The following is a 17,063-nucleotide window of genomic DNA, read 5'->3' on the forward strand; positions in this document are numbered from 1 at the left end:
TACTGTCCTGGCACAACATACCTTGAGTACAGTCTAAAATCATGAATTTACAAGTGATTAAGTAGCATCAGGCACTAGATATTTATTTTGAATGATCTTGCTTTCCTTCCTGAAGATAACAAACACTAGGGGACCACTTTAGCAAAAATGTTAACAGTGAAATTTTGTTTGTTGCCCACTGCTCAAAAAGGCCAACAAGCAAACAGAGAGGAAAGACCCACGAGACAGCTAGACAATTACAGGGTTAGACAACAGCATACACAAGCACAAAGCCCAAAATTCCTGTGCAGACACCAAAATAAACTGGCAGTTATCAGGGGTTATAGGAACTGGCTTTGCTGGCAATGGGCAAAATAATTGCTAATAATTCAGAGATTTTTTTCTGAGGGAGCTGTCATCAAAAAGGGCAGTGACGAAAGAAGAGCAAACCGGTGAAGAAGCCAGAGGAGACCAAACAAGGAAAACTATGTGGCACTATAAAGCTAAGGGAGGTTCAGAGTGGACATACAGTAGGGAAAATCCAACAACAAAACCCCCTGTTCTCATTGCATTATAGAGACTCAACGGACTTGGTCAGAAGTTGATCAAAGAAGGCAATCTCCAAAGCACAACAAGGAAAATTACGCCACGGTGTACGTTCATTAGTTGACTGGAAGCTTAAGCGATCTTACTTGTCAGAGGTTTTCTGTTTACAGGCACTGCCGAATTTTTGCAGAGAATATGCAAGAGCATGGAGAACATGAGAGAAAGGGGAACAGAATTATACGATTTCCATGAGACATGACAAGTTTAGGCATAAGATTTTAAAACACAGTTCTACTATACATAATTGGCTCTGAACCAACAATTTAGCTAAGTAAGATTTATGTAAACTCCTGTTTCTCAAGACAGATATCTAAATTGCACTCCACCCATACTGAATCTGCCAAACATTTTTTGCTCATAAACAACTCTACTTAGAGATGTATAGAGCTTGGGGAAAGAGAAAAGGAAAACTCAGTGCTAAAAACCCTAAGTAGGAAATATACTTCTGGAAAAATTATATGCAAAGGAGTTTAAGTAGCTTACCAAAATTCAAAACATGTATGAACAGAGCAGCATTATATGGACAATTGAGTTCCCATATTATAAGACATGGAAGAAATAGAGGAAATCATAGGTAGCACTCACACTTCAGAAACTATCCCTTTACATAGTGAAAAAACTGGAAAAAAAAAATGTATTTCTTTGCCCCCCACCCAAAAAAAAAAAAAAAAAAGAGATTTGTTTCAAAATTAAAAGATTTAAGTTTTAGAAATTATAAATTTTGAACTTTTCATTACAAATTACAGAATAACATAACAGCACTGGAAAAAACAAGCCAAACAAAAGCTGTTGTAGATTAAATTTCAGGCATCTACACACTGAAGACTCAAAAGCTAAATTTCCCTGGGCACAAAATGGACCAAACAATTCTGGTTATTCCTCTTTGAATGGTGAAATAAATTTTCAACTTTTGTTGCTAAATTCCTCTGGTAATATTATCAATACCTCCTTCAGAAAGGCAATAACTAATGCATTTTTTGTTTGTTTGCTTGCATACATGTTTGTGTGTTTTGTTTTGTATTTTGTGGCTTATCTCTTCAGACATGGTATGAACAGAAAATATCTTGAAAGGATGAATGAAAATATGAAAGAATGAAACAGAAGCAAAAACCTTTTTATAGGAGAAGATGATGTGGAATACTGACAAGAGTGGAACAAGCAAATAAGCGAGGCATCAAATCTGAGGAATTAAAATGAAGTACGGTTATGCATAATACAAGAGAACTCCACGTTAGATGTTAACGTAGTATGTAACGAAGTAGTGCGCACAGTTCTCTCCCTCTCGAGTAGTGAGGGTGGTGGTTCAAGAGAAAAAATGCACAAGAACTCTGATGTCTACACATCAGCAAAATCCACTGAGTTACAGCTTTCCAAACAGGGACATACGCTGTATCTTCCTCTTGCTCCTTGCTCTCCTAGATCATCTTCCAGAATGTGAGAGACATTGGCAAAGCCCTCACACGTTTGTGCTAGAGAGGCCATAGATGATATGGAATAAAACTTCATGCTGCATTGGTTGATTTTGAAATAAAAACCCTATTGGGTTCTAAGGGATCCACAGGAAAAAGGATGATCTATTACCTGAAGTTCAGCCAAGGTCTTCTCCAAAAAGCTGTCCACAGGATTTGACAGATGGCCTGAAGAAAAGTTGTCAGCAGTTGAAATGAGTTTTCTGTCTCCGTAAATACACAGTGATGAGATAAAAACTAGTTTTATAGTTATGCCTGCATGGCCATATTAAAGAGTACAAGCCCAAGCACTGTACCTTGTTTGTCCACATTTCTTAACTCTCCTGTAGACCTGCTTTTGAAGCAATCCAGCTAGATCTCCCCAAGACAAAGCCAGGCTATGGCTCAGGACACAGTTCTCATCAGGAATGGTTGCAAGAGTCAGCAAGGAAAACACCACATCTTTGCTGGCTCCCTGCACCCAAAACAGCCTGCCAGCACAGTCCTAGAAGTCTCTGTGTCCTCATACCACAAACAGAAGATATAACCTTGGTGGCAATGTAATTAAAACACCGTTCTGGTGCACTGCATCAAAGATGGCATGATTTCAGGCTGTGAGCTGAACCCTGTCCCCTTCTCAAAGCAGTAGTTGTATCTTAGGTGTACAGTGCTACCACATGCTGCCATAAGGAGACCCAGGTCGGGGGATCGATGTGACCAACCTTGTTCAGAGGGAGCCACCAGAAGTCTTTGCACCATTTGGATTTTGGGTTGGGAACTGCTGCCCAGCTTCCTTGTATTTAGCAGTATAGGTGCACCCAATCAGCCCACTCCCAAGTCATGCTAGTTACTCCATTTGAAACCCTTTCAATTTACTGAAGATTGCTGTCAAAATCTTAACAGGAAACGGGAACAAGAGAAGAAGCAGAACTTTGTTTTGTCTGGCACCTTTATACAGAGGTGTGAATTCAGAGATACTTTTATGAACTGTATATTTGAGAGCTATATTGCTGAACATGTTAAGCATTTTCAGAAGTTTATCAAAATAGCTCCACTCTCTTTCTCATTTAGATCATATGTAACCAGAACATGAGGTGGGATCCTTAGATGTTATGGACTATCGTGCTGACAAGATGTCAGAAATGCACAGCTGTATATCTTCTCATCAGAAGAACATAATGCTGTCATTTAGCTAACCAAGCTAAAAGAAAGACATAAGCAGCTGGCTCCTACTTACCTATTTAAGACACTAGTAGGGAACAGAAAGCAATTTGATAAATGGGCTCCTGCCTGTTCCCATTATTGAAGACATTTGTCTGTAAGCAGTGAGTAATTTGTACACCTCCTCAATAGCACCTTTGCTTGACATCAAAACATCAAATATGCCAAAAATTAAAATTTTCCAGTGATGAATAGAAAATCTCACAGACATAAATCATATTTGATAGCTTTATAACTGGAATGCAACTCTTCTATTCCCTTGAACAGAAATGAAGGCCATGAAAATGTCTTCCAATGCCATGCAGTTGAACACCTCCAATCTCAATTGCATTAGAGAAACCCCATCCTGTTGGTGGTTCCTGGATATCTAACCAACACCAAGTTCACGTCCTTCTAAAGTCCAGAGGTACACACACACACACAGACTGAAAACAAATACATAGTGTTAATAAACAGAATGGAAAAAATGAAATAATTAAAAGCAAACATACTGGAGTGTTATGTATAGACTATCCCACCGACTGGCAATAGGCTGAATTTTCAGCTCCTTTATTATATACCATGGAATAAAAAGTAGCCAACATAAAAATGAAAAATAAACACACACAAAAAAAAAAATCCCTAAGAAGATGTTGTGGTTTTAAGGAAGAATGATAAAAACATTAAAAAGAAAGGAATCAGAGACACAGCAGATTGAGAGAACAGGCAAGAAAAATCCTTCAGCTTCAAAAAACCACAAAAAGTCAAAAGCAGAGACACAATTATCAGAAATTCTTTTACAGTAGGAAAAAAGAAAAATTAAATAAAAAATATTTAGCAAGGTAACAGTGAATAGCTCTCTGAGTTAGCAATTGAGTTTGGCAGTAAAAGTGAAAAGCCAAAGTGACACACGCATTTGCATACACTGAGACTCCAGCTGAGGCTTTTCATTACCAGAATGATTTAAATTAATGACATGAGATTCATGGAAGAATAATAAAAATGGTAAGTGAACAGAGACAAATGAAAAATCATTAGAACTTAAAAAAAAAAAAATACTCCGATATATACATCATAATTTAACACAATTACGAATAAGTTGGGGGGAAATGAGGACTGCCTACACATTTTTAAATGGTATAAATATTAGTGCTGAAATTGCTGTATTTAACTCAATGGGAGTTTTGCCATTGCCTTTATGGTGTCAACGAGTTCACTCATAGAGAAGTAGGAAGGGAGAAATAAAAGGTAAAATCAGAAACTAGCTTCAAGTTAGACTTGTTAAATTTATTGAAAGTATTTCGAACTGAGAAAGCTACTTAGAAGAAATGATGGAAGCTTCAGCACATGCGATCCTTAAAATAGCCTGAAAAACAGCCTAGAAAACACATATGAGGTATAGTCCTACACTGTCAGCTTTATTAAACATTCTCAGGAAACATCTATGGCTTGCAAATTCACCAATAGTGCAGCAATAATTTAAAAAGTCAATAGAGAGACTGTCCAGAGACAAAGAAAGTTCATATTTACCAGCACTAATTCTAATAATAAACATAGCCCATAATAGGCTCTGTGCTTGTGTCAGTCCCTATTCTATATTCCCCTGACTCTGAGTCACCATCAGATTCTGTTTCTATATCCTCCTGCTTAACTTGGATGTAGATTGAGCTGGTATTAGACAGCAACACATGGTACAACCCGATGGAAACTCTTAAATGCTTGTTAGTTCGGCAAGGGACTTCTACGAGATCTTAGTCTTTTACTGGGACGTGTCTACTGCTCACAACGAAGCATGGTGTACATGGTGCATTGGTCTTCAAGTTAATGGTGACCAAACGATAGGCACAGCTTGAGTTTGGGCCTCTACAGCAACACAACGGCATCCTCAGAGGGTTGTGTTCAAGCTAGGGTGCTCTGTGAGAAGCTCTTGCTACAAAAGCAGGGGGGCACAGCTGCCTCGCTTCCAACACCGGAGCTAACTCACCTGGGACTCAAGCCGTCATCATACCCCTCTCTTCAGAACAGATGTGCTCTAATTCCTCTGTTTCGATACAGAGATATCTATGGTGGTGTTTCATATCGCTGCACTTTCACCCTACAATTAGTGACAAGAAAACTCCTGTAAAATAGCAGGCCATAAGCTCTATCCCAATGACTGACAAGGCTCTCCCCTAACCCACCACTGGACATATGGCTGTGAGTAGAAGGGAAATAAGCTGTCTGCAGAAACACACTTCAGAGAAGCAGTAGGACAAAGAACAAACGTGCTAACTACATTTACAAACAAACACAGAGGTAACCTCATCAGAAGCTAAACCCTTTCGAGCCACAGTATTATTTTTACAGGCGAAGGACACTAACAATTTCTGTTTCATGTCGCTACCATCGTTGGATCAAGTTGGGGCATTTCAGGGACTACAGAAAAACAGACAGTAATTGAGCTCAATGCGGGATTTTTATACTTAAAGTAGAATTACATGTACTTACATCACCTCTTCACCTGACCCGGGCTCATATTTACAATCATGGTGTGAAAGACACCCTGCCATCTGTGATTTTTATTGAAAGAAAATACCAAGCCATAAGAAGCAGCTAATACTAACTGCAGCAGCTGTGCACTGTCTCCAAAGAGAATTATGGGACATGCATTGAATGCATGGCATTGCTTTGTAAGGATTTGATTAGATACAGTTTGGTAAGAAAAAAATGTTATCCATCAAATAAACAGTCTGCTATTTTAGAAGTTAACTTCTGGACGTACAGCCTATTTTCTTTCCCATGTTTCAAATGTAGGGTAATTCCAAAAACTATTTCACTGATTATTATAGAAGTAATTAATTCTGTCCATAGAACTGGGAGTGAAGGTAATTACAGATTAAAAAAGTATCCATTGAATGAATTAAAATTCACAGGCAAACATTACTAAAGACAGTTGACCATTTATTTTTAATGCTTTTAGGAGCATCTACTCTTGAAATGAAGAGTGTAACAGCACCTACCAAAAATCTCTCCTTTGAAGAATATAATTTTAAAAAGTGAAATACACAGTGTAACCACATTCATGATGTCATCCTACAAGTTCTCAGGCTACCACTGACACATATGGTACAAATTCGGCACCTTTAAAGGCATAAGCTTACTATAGCAGTGGAAGTATACAGACGATTTAGTTAAATTTTAGCACAAAACACTAGAAAAAAAAACGGTTATTTGTGACTTGTGTTAATTATTTATACCTATTTGTGGTGTTATAATAGCAAATAATTGTATCACTGGAATTAAATTCTCATCTACTATATGTACCACCACTCCTACACAACTATTAAAAACTGTATGTTAGGAAAAATTATGTTATACCCCTTACAATGTAGTTGAAAATTCAACCCTATTTACTGAAGAGCTGTCAGTGACATATTCTACATATTCTGACTTCCCATAATCAACAAAACCTTTTTTGATGTAATATTTTATGTACCTGTAAAACTTAATGAGTACATAAAGAAATCTTCATTGCTTTCATCGAGTTCTACCATTCACATGTCTTTCTGTTAATAGAGTGGAAGGATTATTCTGTGGGATTGATTATGCAAGTTTTTGAGAGCTGTCCTGTTCTAACAGACAGATCACAACTTGTAAGAATCAAGGATGTCGTTTTGTTGCTTAATTACAACATAGAAGAGGAGAATAAAGTCATCCTCATTTACATAATATTTTGACATGTGAGAATGCATGATGTTGGCAAATTATCTTGAATGATAATATTTGTTCACGATACTTTTCTAAAATTTAAGAACAAACTAATGTGAAAAAAGGTGTAATAAATAAGTAGTTGCTCTTCTCTTACAAAGATTTTATACATCAGTGGCTTGAAATAATTTGGATGCTATTTCCAGCCACTTAAAAATAACTCATAGTGCAGTATTTTCTTGTTACTATCGGGGGGTGGGAACAAAAATAGCTTTCCAAAAGAATATTTGGCATAGGAACAGTATGCTATATTTTTTTAAATAAAGGATCTCATGACACTCAGGCATTTGCAACTCAAGTACATGAAAAATCAGCTGGAAGTCTCACACCAGCGACCAAAACAAAATGCACCTTGTATTCTCCAAAACTCTAGATATGCAACAACATTATTACGATGCATGATAACAAATATTAAACATTTGAAAACAAGTTCATTTATAGCAGAAAACAAAACATACTATCAGGCACTTAGCATACTATTAAGCAGAGTATTTGCTACCAGGAGGCACCAATCAGCAAATATAAATTTCTTCCACCTGCTCCTCATTGGGATCCACCAGTATGCCTCTACCTAAAGCTCTCTGAGCTGAAGAGTAGCAAACTGATAGCCCAACAAGGGAGAAGAATGCTACTGGCATTAATTTATTAGACAATGATCAGATATGATGCTCAATTCTGACGGAAGCTTTCTGCCACACTTCATTCTTAGCCTAGCATTGGATTCCTCCCGAGTGTGCAAGCAAATCACTGCTGAATCCCCTGATACACCGTAAAGCTAAAAGAGTTGCCTTGGGTTATCCTAAAAGCGTCGCCTTGGGTTATCAAAGCGACGCAACCTAGGACATAGCGAAGCAGCAAACAAGTGGTCACATCACTGCGCACCATAAAACAGGAGGTCACTCTGTAAGGACAGTAGGAGCTTAAAAAAGGTCGAGAAAGAAATAGGAAACTGAACCAATAACCAAAACGCTGCTATGATCTCATCCTTCATTTTAAGAGATACTGTAGTAGCAGTAAAGAGAATATTAGGACTATTTTGGCCTCAGCTATGCACAGATGATTGGTTAGCTGTCTACAGGGAAATACTCTTCTTTAAAAATGGCCACACTGCTTTTGAAGTGAAACTGTATCACGGTAAGCAAATAACAGCACTCATTCAGGACCTCAGTTTCAGACAGTTGACATTATCTACCTACAGTCCTATCTGGCCTTCACTGCAGTGAAAACAAACAGATTTCAATAAAATGTAAAAAAAAAAACCATCTGTGTTCATAGTTCCCCAGACTTCCCCATACATACACACACACGGCACTTAAAAATATCATAAGCTAAAATTTTTCACTGAAGTACTACCACTTATTACAAAAACATGAAGTATTTTATCTGCAACTACACTGTGAAGTGGGTTGAAGATATCTTGGTGTGGGTGAAGTATCTGAAGCTGGGTCTGGTTTAGCTCAGAAGCACGGAAAGGGAACTTACATGTCCATTACTGCATCTCCCTTCTACTGGTCAAGGAAGATCCCACCGTGACTCTAACTCAGGTGTGCTGCAACATATGCTGGCTTACGTTACCAAAGTACTTACCGCCCTTGCACCCAGGGATCCCTGGCATGTGGCCCCTGTACCCTCCTTTCCTCTCTTCCCCACCCAGGACTGGTGGATGACCAGCACAGCGACCCCTTTCACAACAGGGAAACCAGACCAGCACAGCCACAGGAAAGTGTTATTTTTATTGTCGTATCATCAGCTCTCAAGTTCTAGCTATAAGACTGGGGGGTCTTCTAAAACGAAATTAAACAAGGCATCCAATATCAAATGTTTGATGAAAAGCCTAACTTCAGAATTACAGCAAAGCTGCTCAGTCTCCCTCATTTACATTGATACTCAAGAATGCCCAGGAACAACACCTGCGTTTTAATTATTTCTTATTCCTCCTCCTACGCAAGGATTCTGTGCTCCACGGGCAACAGTTTCCACTCTCCACTACTCACATAAATGTCTTCACGCTTTATTCCCTACCTATTTTTCTACAGTTAAAATACCTTACTCGGAACCTGAAAACCCTTTTTTCTTCACATTCCCACTTAAAATCCATTTCTCCCCAAGCTGCCCACAAGAAACTCTCAGCGGATAACGCTTCAATAGCTTTATCTAGGATAGCTTTATTTAGAATGGGGGCTTTGGGGCTCTACCAGGTTAATGGGACTTCTGTGCTACACAAAGGAAACTGCTGCTATCATTGTCTAGAGTTTTGCATGAGGAAATGTAGAAAAACGAAACACCCCAAGGATCCTGGAGAATCCCGCTTCCGGTAACCCATCCTTTTTTTGTTTGTTTGTTTCCCAACATAGATTTTTGTTTCCAACAGATTATAGATGCTATCAATTACAGAACAGGGTCCATATGGCAGAAGTTTGCCCTATTTTGTAAGCTGACACCTCAGAAAATATTCATAGCTACGTGGCCACAGCTAGAATTTGTGTTGACTGTAGTGGGATTTCCAAACTCTACACACTCGGGGAATCTAAATGCAAGTACTGCTACCAACTCAACGCGTTATAAGGAATGTCACAACAGTAAGCATTTTTTCCTTAAATATGCAAATCCTAGAGTCATGGGATTACAAGAGAATTTGATGTGAAAAGAGGGTTTGCGTTTCCAAAGTAATTTTTCCAATTGCTCAGGGGAAAAAAAATAATAATAAAAAAAATAAAAAAATATTTCATCATTAACACAAGGCATGGCAGGTTGGCATGCACTACCCATAATGAGTACTGTTTGTCTTCACTGACATTTCCTGTGCCAACAGAGACAACATTTCAGGATGGAAAAGGTGCAGGATAGCAGGCTCTGCTGTGAGACCCTGACATAACCTTTATTTTTTGTGTTTTGGCCTTTTTTAAACTGTGAACTCTTTCTACAGACACAGTCTCTGAAATGCCTGGAATATCTAACACAAAATGAAGCCCAAGATCAAACGACACTTTTGTAAAATACTCAACAGGCAGCAGCTTCTAAACAAGTACTTCTGTTTTCCCTCTGCAGATCTCTCTTTCCAGAAGAAGGTAGAATACTGATGAGCTTCTACAGTAGCTACAGCAGCACACAGCAGGCTCATGACAAACATTCTTATGCAGGGATAACTCCGATGAAAATAGAAAAAGCCATGATAAACAGAAAAGCTTCTTTGCAGGTTCATAGCAGAATTTATCTGCCATTTTCTAAGAGTCACTTAACAGATGATGAGTTGTACAGTATTCTTATTTAAATCTAATGGAAAAAAATGTTGCTGTGGACTTGCATTTTCTTCCTATAAGATAGCTCTGAATTTGTATTATATTCTTATCCCTTATTTAATAACACAAAATAATTCTATTATTAAATAATAATAAATATAATTATGCTACTTTTCAATGGTTCAAAGACATTTCTTATTTAGCTCTTTATTTCCTGCACCAGCAAGCACTGATTTTAGTGACCCTAAATCCCACATTAAAAAAAAGAAAAAATCTAGACAACTTGCAATGAACAAAATATATATTACAACAACTGATATAATTCATAAAAATAGAGACAGATTTTTGGGTGCAGAACCCTTTGTCAGGTCAGAAGAAAAAATGCTGTAGACCTTTTTGTATAGCTAAAAGTGTATTTTTCTTGTTTATGTCATTTAAGATGAGATTTTTGAGTTTAACAGTTTGAAATATGACAAATTCTGACAAATTATTTATTAGGCATGACATTATATGTAATAAAATAATACGAATGTTTGGAGGGCTAAACTGATATCTCAGCCTACCTGGCAAAGCCCTGCTCGTACACGAAGCACAAGCGAACCAGTATGCACCACAGACGGGTGTAACAGTTCGACGCTAAGATGTTGGTCAGTGAATAAAACCAGACAGCCAGTAGAACTGAAATTCAGGTTTCCCACCTCTCAATTTGAAACTCTTATCAACGAATAGTATTATTTAGGTAGGCACAGCAGCCAAAAAATATTTAGTAGGAAACAGGAGAATCTGCTACGGCTCTGCTTAGAGCAGCGTGCCTGGAGCAGCCCTTGGAAACTGCTCCCCACGAACAAAGGCAACCTCCTATTTTGAGACCTCACGAGAAGGACAGTGAACTACTACTCCTACTACAGGATTGGGAAATTTCTTCCTATTTTTAGAAAAATGAAACACAATTTCTTGCCAGAATCAAAGAAAGGACATTTTTAGTCAGGGTAATTATTTTATGCGACTCTGTCCAAAAGAAACACAAACCAGCAAGCCAGTAGCCTATTCAATTAGTTAGGCTTGGCAGCAGAAGCTGTAGCGAAAGCCTAAGGATACATCAAAAACTCAGGTCAAAAGCAGGCTTTTTAATCCTGATTTATAGGATCTCTTGAGGCACCGAGCTTTCATCATCTTTAAATATCACGAAAAATTGAGATACACGTGATAGATTTTGTGGGCTGTGTATCAACACAGCAGACCATGAGTTCAGCCACCACCTCTAACCTACAGGGCCGCTGTCACAAACACACGACACCAGAGACGAATCAGTGCTCGTACAAACACGACGCAAACGTTACCACCAATGCATTGTTATCCTGAAGGATGTCGATGCCAGCAACAGAGGCACTACCACAAATAACATAAAACCACGAAATTTTGCACAATTAGAAAAAAAAAAAAAAAACCCACTGACGATCTCTATACAATACTTAATCATAACACCCTTGGATTAGTAATGCAGGGTCCCAGAGAGTTTCTAAATTACCAAATTCTCACTGACTAAGCAACAGCAGGCTTCAGCATTAAGACGTGTATCAGGAAAGTACTCCAATAATTTCAAGTACAGCCAAACCTGAGTTTTCAACCTTCGTGGACTATTACACAACTGCTGCTCTCAGTGCCAAAGGTGGCTGCATTTCAGCAACGAGCCTGTGAGTCAGAGCTTGCACAATAGGGAAAACTCTTGGGATGAAAAGTACTGTACAAGTCATTCATAGTATCACTGGTGTTCCAGTCCTGAAATTGGCTTCATGCATGAAAACACTCCCACTTGCTGAAAAAACAAAGCGTGACTGTCGAGTGTTTGGCTATACGTCCCCTGTCTCCTTACACCTGTTATCTTTGTTATTTTTGGCAACGGGGCTGTAGGAGTCCAGTTTAAGTGTAGATTTCACTACAGCTATAGCAAACTATTTGACCTGTTGGCAAATTCAATCAAGCAGGGCTCTCCGGGGTTGGCGTCACCGAAAGCAAAGGGAAGGGCCATAGAGAAGCAAACGGGGAAAGTGGAGGTGCGAGCCGCTGTGATGAGGCTCCCCCACGGGACGATGCCTGACTGCAGAGGAAGCAAACGAGGAGGTGAACTCTGCAGCCATGTTACGTGCATTCCCCAAGCTCTCCCAGTTCTGCTGCTACTTTGAAGTCATTTCCCTTGTTATAACATTAAGGAGGCAAAGAGCAGCTTAAAGGGAGAATGAAAGCAATGAGCAGAAGACTGAGGCCTTGGGGGAGATTTTTAAGATATGGACTGAAAGCAACAAAAATTCAATTTTTTTTTTCCTGATTCTAGTAATGCAAGCAAAGATAAACCATAACACGAGTATGTCCCCAAAGGACAACGTAGTTTGCGTATGAACATAGGAATGGCCATTTGGGTCTGAATAACTTTCTTCTAACGTGCTACCTGGGTGGCTGCAAGGCCCCTGACGCCTCTGACTCTTGCAATCAGCAATTTGGATCCTCCTGAACAGCAGTTAATACCCTGAACAGTTGCTCTGTACGTGTCTGGGGGTTTTACTTCTCTTCAATAGCCACTGACGGTGATTTAAAAATCTCTTCATGCCTCTATGATCTCCCGAAGCAGAAAATTCCAAAATTGAATTCTGCGCTACTTAAGAACGCTTCATGTCCATATACTATTTCTTGTCTTATGAAAAATTATGTTCTGTGCACCTTTCCCACACTGTTCATGAATCCATAGGCCCCTCCATAACTCTCCATTTAGTGTTCTCCTTTCAAAGCAGAAAAATCCTAGACAATTCAATCTCTCTTCACAGAGCAGTTGTTTCACAATTCCGATCACTACATCTCCTCACCACACCTTCTCAAGTTACTGCCTAACCTTTGTCAGATCAGGGTGCTGCTTTACATAAACCATTGTTTGGTTAGTCACGGTTAAAAATCACAGTTACAGCTAAAAAATAAATCACAGCCACAGTTAAAATAAATAAATAAATAAATAAAAGTTCTTGATTATTTATAAATATTGGGGAAAATGAGCACTCGGAAGTGACTGAGAGCACTGTATCACTTACACACGAGATGTTGGACCAATGAGTTGTCATATAAAAAGTTTTAGACTAAGGGCACTAAAGCACTGCTTTAAAATCAAAATTCATAATTAATGTTGAACAGAAAACATTTTTCCTAACCTATCCAAAGATTTCAACTTCAAATTTGAAAGAGTCAATGTTCAGCACTAGAAAATTGTGAGTGGAAGCTGATAATTTCTTTTCAGCTACCAACTAGATCTCCTATTACATGACAGAGAAAATAAAAATATTGTTCTGAGTGCCCCATAATTTTCATCTCTAGCCCTCTCAGAGCGCCCAAGTAGAGCAGAATGAAAACCCTTACCGCCACCCCAGAGGAGCAGAGCATCTAAGAGTTATAAAATGACAGCTTCAATCTATCAATCACGCAGAGACTGCATGAGAATGATGCTGCCCATGCCTGTAATTAGAGAAAAGCAGCAGTTACACACAGGTAAACCCTCAGCAGTATAAGGTTGTCACTCCGGGTAGATATACGCCACGGAGAAATACCAAAGAGAGCATATGGGGTAGTAAATCAGCCATTGTGCCTAAGAAGATCTCAGCCAGGCAAAAAAACACGGCAAGCTGAAACAGCTGTGCCCCAGGAAACTGCAGAACAAATGGATTTACTACCTCCTGAGTGCAGCGATACCAATATCTCTGCAGAGAACAGCAGGGCAAGTAAGGGAAACTGCAAAGTGCACGTTAATTTATTTGATAAACAAGTTATAAATATCCAAAATTCTGCATCATTCCAGTATTTAACACTGGTTTTGGCTCAGAAAGGAAAATGTAGATGAGCAACGTGAAGAGGATAACTCTGATATCAAGCACTGAGTGCCAGGCACTGCGTTTCACACCAGGTTGTGTTACACGGCACTGAGCGCCTACAGCAAAGACCCGAGTAGCTGCCCTTCTGCAGCTCTGCGTGCACTACGCGATGCAGTGCGCCTCTGACATACATGACTCAAACTTTGTATGGGGCTGCGCTGTTCCGTGGCAGAGAACATAGCTGTGCCTAAGTACCAGGGCAGGTCTCTAACGTGGTACAGCTGTTTTGGTATTATACAAGTCGGTTCACGAGAAATAAGATCATCCTAATGCCGCTATACCACTGTTGGTTCTGGAGAGGGCTTTAATGTTGGCCTGGGTGGCTTAGCTTGGCACTGCATCGCTCAGGACCAGTGTATCATGAGAGATTCTCCGTCCTTAATAATTTCTGTACAGTAAATTAGACATTATGGTCCCTTATCACGGAATTTGATGGCGAGAGGTGTAGAGGCAGAATGCACTTCCACCAAAATGAGTCACTGGATGTGGCAGCATACATCCCACAACTCTGCAAATTCAGCACGGAACTGGGCAAGAAGCAGAATTGGCATCTTAATTAATTAAGACCAATTGTACGAACCCCTGGCCTATAAGAAGATGTATTTTGGATTCAGCTGACTGGGTTAAAAGAGGGTTGCCTCTGGCTGGAGGCATCCACTTAACAGTCTTTCCTCAAAAAGGTTTGTACTGTGATCCTCTCTGACCATGTGCATAACCACACAGGCAAACGTTCCCTGATCCACCTGTGTCAAACCAACTGAGCCTACCATACAGTAAGTACACTGCATATTAATAGTTCACTTGAATTTAACTCGGTCATTTCAACAGAACTGGATTAAGGAACTAAAATCCGTGCGGTTTTGTCAGCGGCTTTTTTAGCCCCTGGCATAAATGGAGAGATGCAGAAGTATGGAAGTACTTCTTACAAAGCCTCAGTGGCAGCTAGAATGCTACATCTGGCCACAGCAGTACGTTTCTGCTGCTCCGACAAGAGTAAAAGAAAATTAAGTAGAGCCTGATTTACAATTTATCCATCTGAATTCATTACTGTACCCTATTCTTTTGAAGGATAGGTATTTCATTCTAGCCATCACCTTGTTACCTTGAGCATTATTTGAAGACATCTGATTAGGTTTTAATTAATTCTGCCAGACTTTTTGACAAAGTCCTTGCCTCCAGACTAATTATAATATCGAGACTCGGTGGTATGCCCTAAGAATATTTATGCTATTTTATTTCTGTAGGAGGAAATAAAGTAAGAAATTTTAACTCTTAAAAACATACCAGAAATCCCTAAAGAGGAAGAAGAGAACAAGAGAGCTAAGTATCAAAACCATAATGGTGTAAAGCTGCTTTCTAAAAAAAATAGCCAAGATACTATACGGTGTATTTTCAAACCCCATAGTTAACTGTGCAATTTTGGGTTGTTAATGACATTTTGTTGCTGGAATTGTTTATGCCAACCAACTACACTGAACTGATCTCACCAGGGTATTTTAGAAGTACAACTATGTTTAGAAATAAATAAATGGATATTTCCATATTTAGCAAAAACAATATTAAGGACTTAACAAGTCAAAAGATGGTGTGTAGGGTCAGTTACATGTTAAAATTCATCATAAAACTTTTTTAAAAGTTTATTAATTTGCATTTATAATTAGAAAAGGAATTCAAGGGAATTAACTTAAAGTGAATATCAAAATCTGCTCTAGCCTGGCCTTCAAATTGTTTTAATGCATCTAAATGACTGAAAATATTAAGATATGGCAAAGAAACTTAAAGAGAGCATCTCTGTATACCACTAAGCACTGCGTATTTCAGAACTGCAATTTTCCTTGAGCATTCTATTAATCCATTTTTTGCAAAAAACAAACTGAAATAACAAAGTCAAACATACAAAATGATCCTCTATGTATATTTTATTTGGTCTGTAATTAATGTTTCTGAATGCTTAACTGAATTTTCATAATAAAGCAGCATGTAAGTTAAGAGTTCTGAAACTCATTTTTCAGGATTTATTTGAATCACATGATATTATCTTTTATATCAGGTGCTAACTGAGAAAGATTAGCAACACAACAGGATTTCTCGTTGCTGTATCTTTTAAATTCAGGTAAAGTTGAATTCTTAAATGTTATCAAAGTTTACTTAGAAATTTAAGCAACCAGAAAAAAAAAATAAGCTAAAAGAATTTCTGTAAGAAGAGAAATGTATGGTGAACCTATTTGAAAACAGAAGCTTCATTGCAGAACAAATAATCTTTTAAGCAGAAGATGATGGATGTGGAAATCGATGATCTGTCATGAGAAAAGCTCTCTTTATACTACCCTATGTACCTTTTAAAAATACATCAAATTATGTTTTTTTTTTATGTAAAAGAAACAGATTAAAAATCAGATTCTGCCAATGATAACCTATTCGTAAACTAAATTCTGTTTACTTCCATTACATGCTATCATTATTTACTTAAAATTGCTTATAAAGATGCACAATGCAAAAAAAAAATAGTATTATAATATGAAATTAGTACTTGTTCAGTAGAGTCACTGCATTTTCTTTTCTGCAAAATACCCTTTACTTTTAACAAGATACGGTTGTACTACTGAATTTATTATAGGAATGATTATGTGAACTTTGAGGCCCCAAGAACCTTCCAAAATGGTGGGAAAGAAGACAAAAAGTAGAGTTAGATGCCACCACGTACCAGAACCGGTTGGGTGGAGCAGAGGAAGTACTTTGTGTTTCTGCAGGATGCACTCGCCATGCACATTAATGCAATGGGAGACTGTGCGATGATTACAGCTGTGGCACCATCCTATTCATTTCACTGGCTGTTTTCTCATTTCTTGGGGTAAGAATTATTGTGATGCTTTCCCAGCTCCTGATACTACAGTCCTTTTCTAAATAATATCACAGAGCAAGGGAAAGAAGAGAGA

The 17,063-nt window shown here is 38.5% G+C and overlaps 1 long non-coding RNA gene across 2 annotated transcripts in view; it reads right to left on the bottom strand.

Annotated features, from left to right (window-relative positions):
- The window catches only part of LOC136791127 (uncharacterized), a 106,497-nt gene that overhangs the window by 70,015 nt on the left and 19,419 nt on the right, over positions 1 to 17,063 (bottom strand). The window contains exon 3 of one of the 2 annotated variants that reach the window (XR_010832472.1): positions 4,488 to 5,328. The exons of the other annotated variant lie outside the window; for it this stretch is intronic. This is a non-coding gene — a long non-coding RNA (uncharacterized lncRNA). Of the gene's footprint in view, positions 1 to 4,487; positions 5,329 to 17,063 lie in introns of those variants that run through there. 2 annotated transcript variants of the gene reach the window in all.

This window comes from Anser cygnoides, chromosome 6 (genome assembly GCF_040182565.1).
Source record: "Anser cygnoides isolate HZ-2024a breed goose chromosome 6, Taihu_goose_T2T_genome, whole genome shotgun sequence".
In the NCBI taxonomy this organism is placed as follows: Eukaryota; Metazoa; Chordata; class Aves; order Anseriformes; family Anatidae; genus Anser; species Anser cygnoides.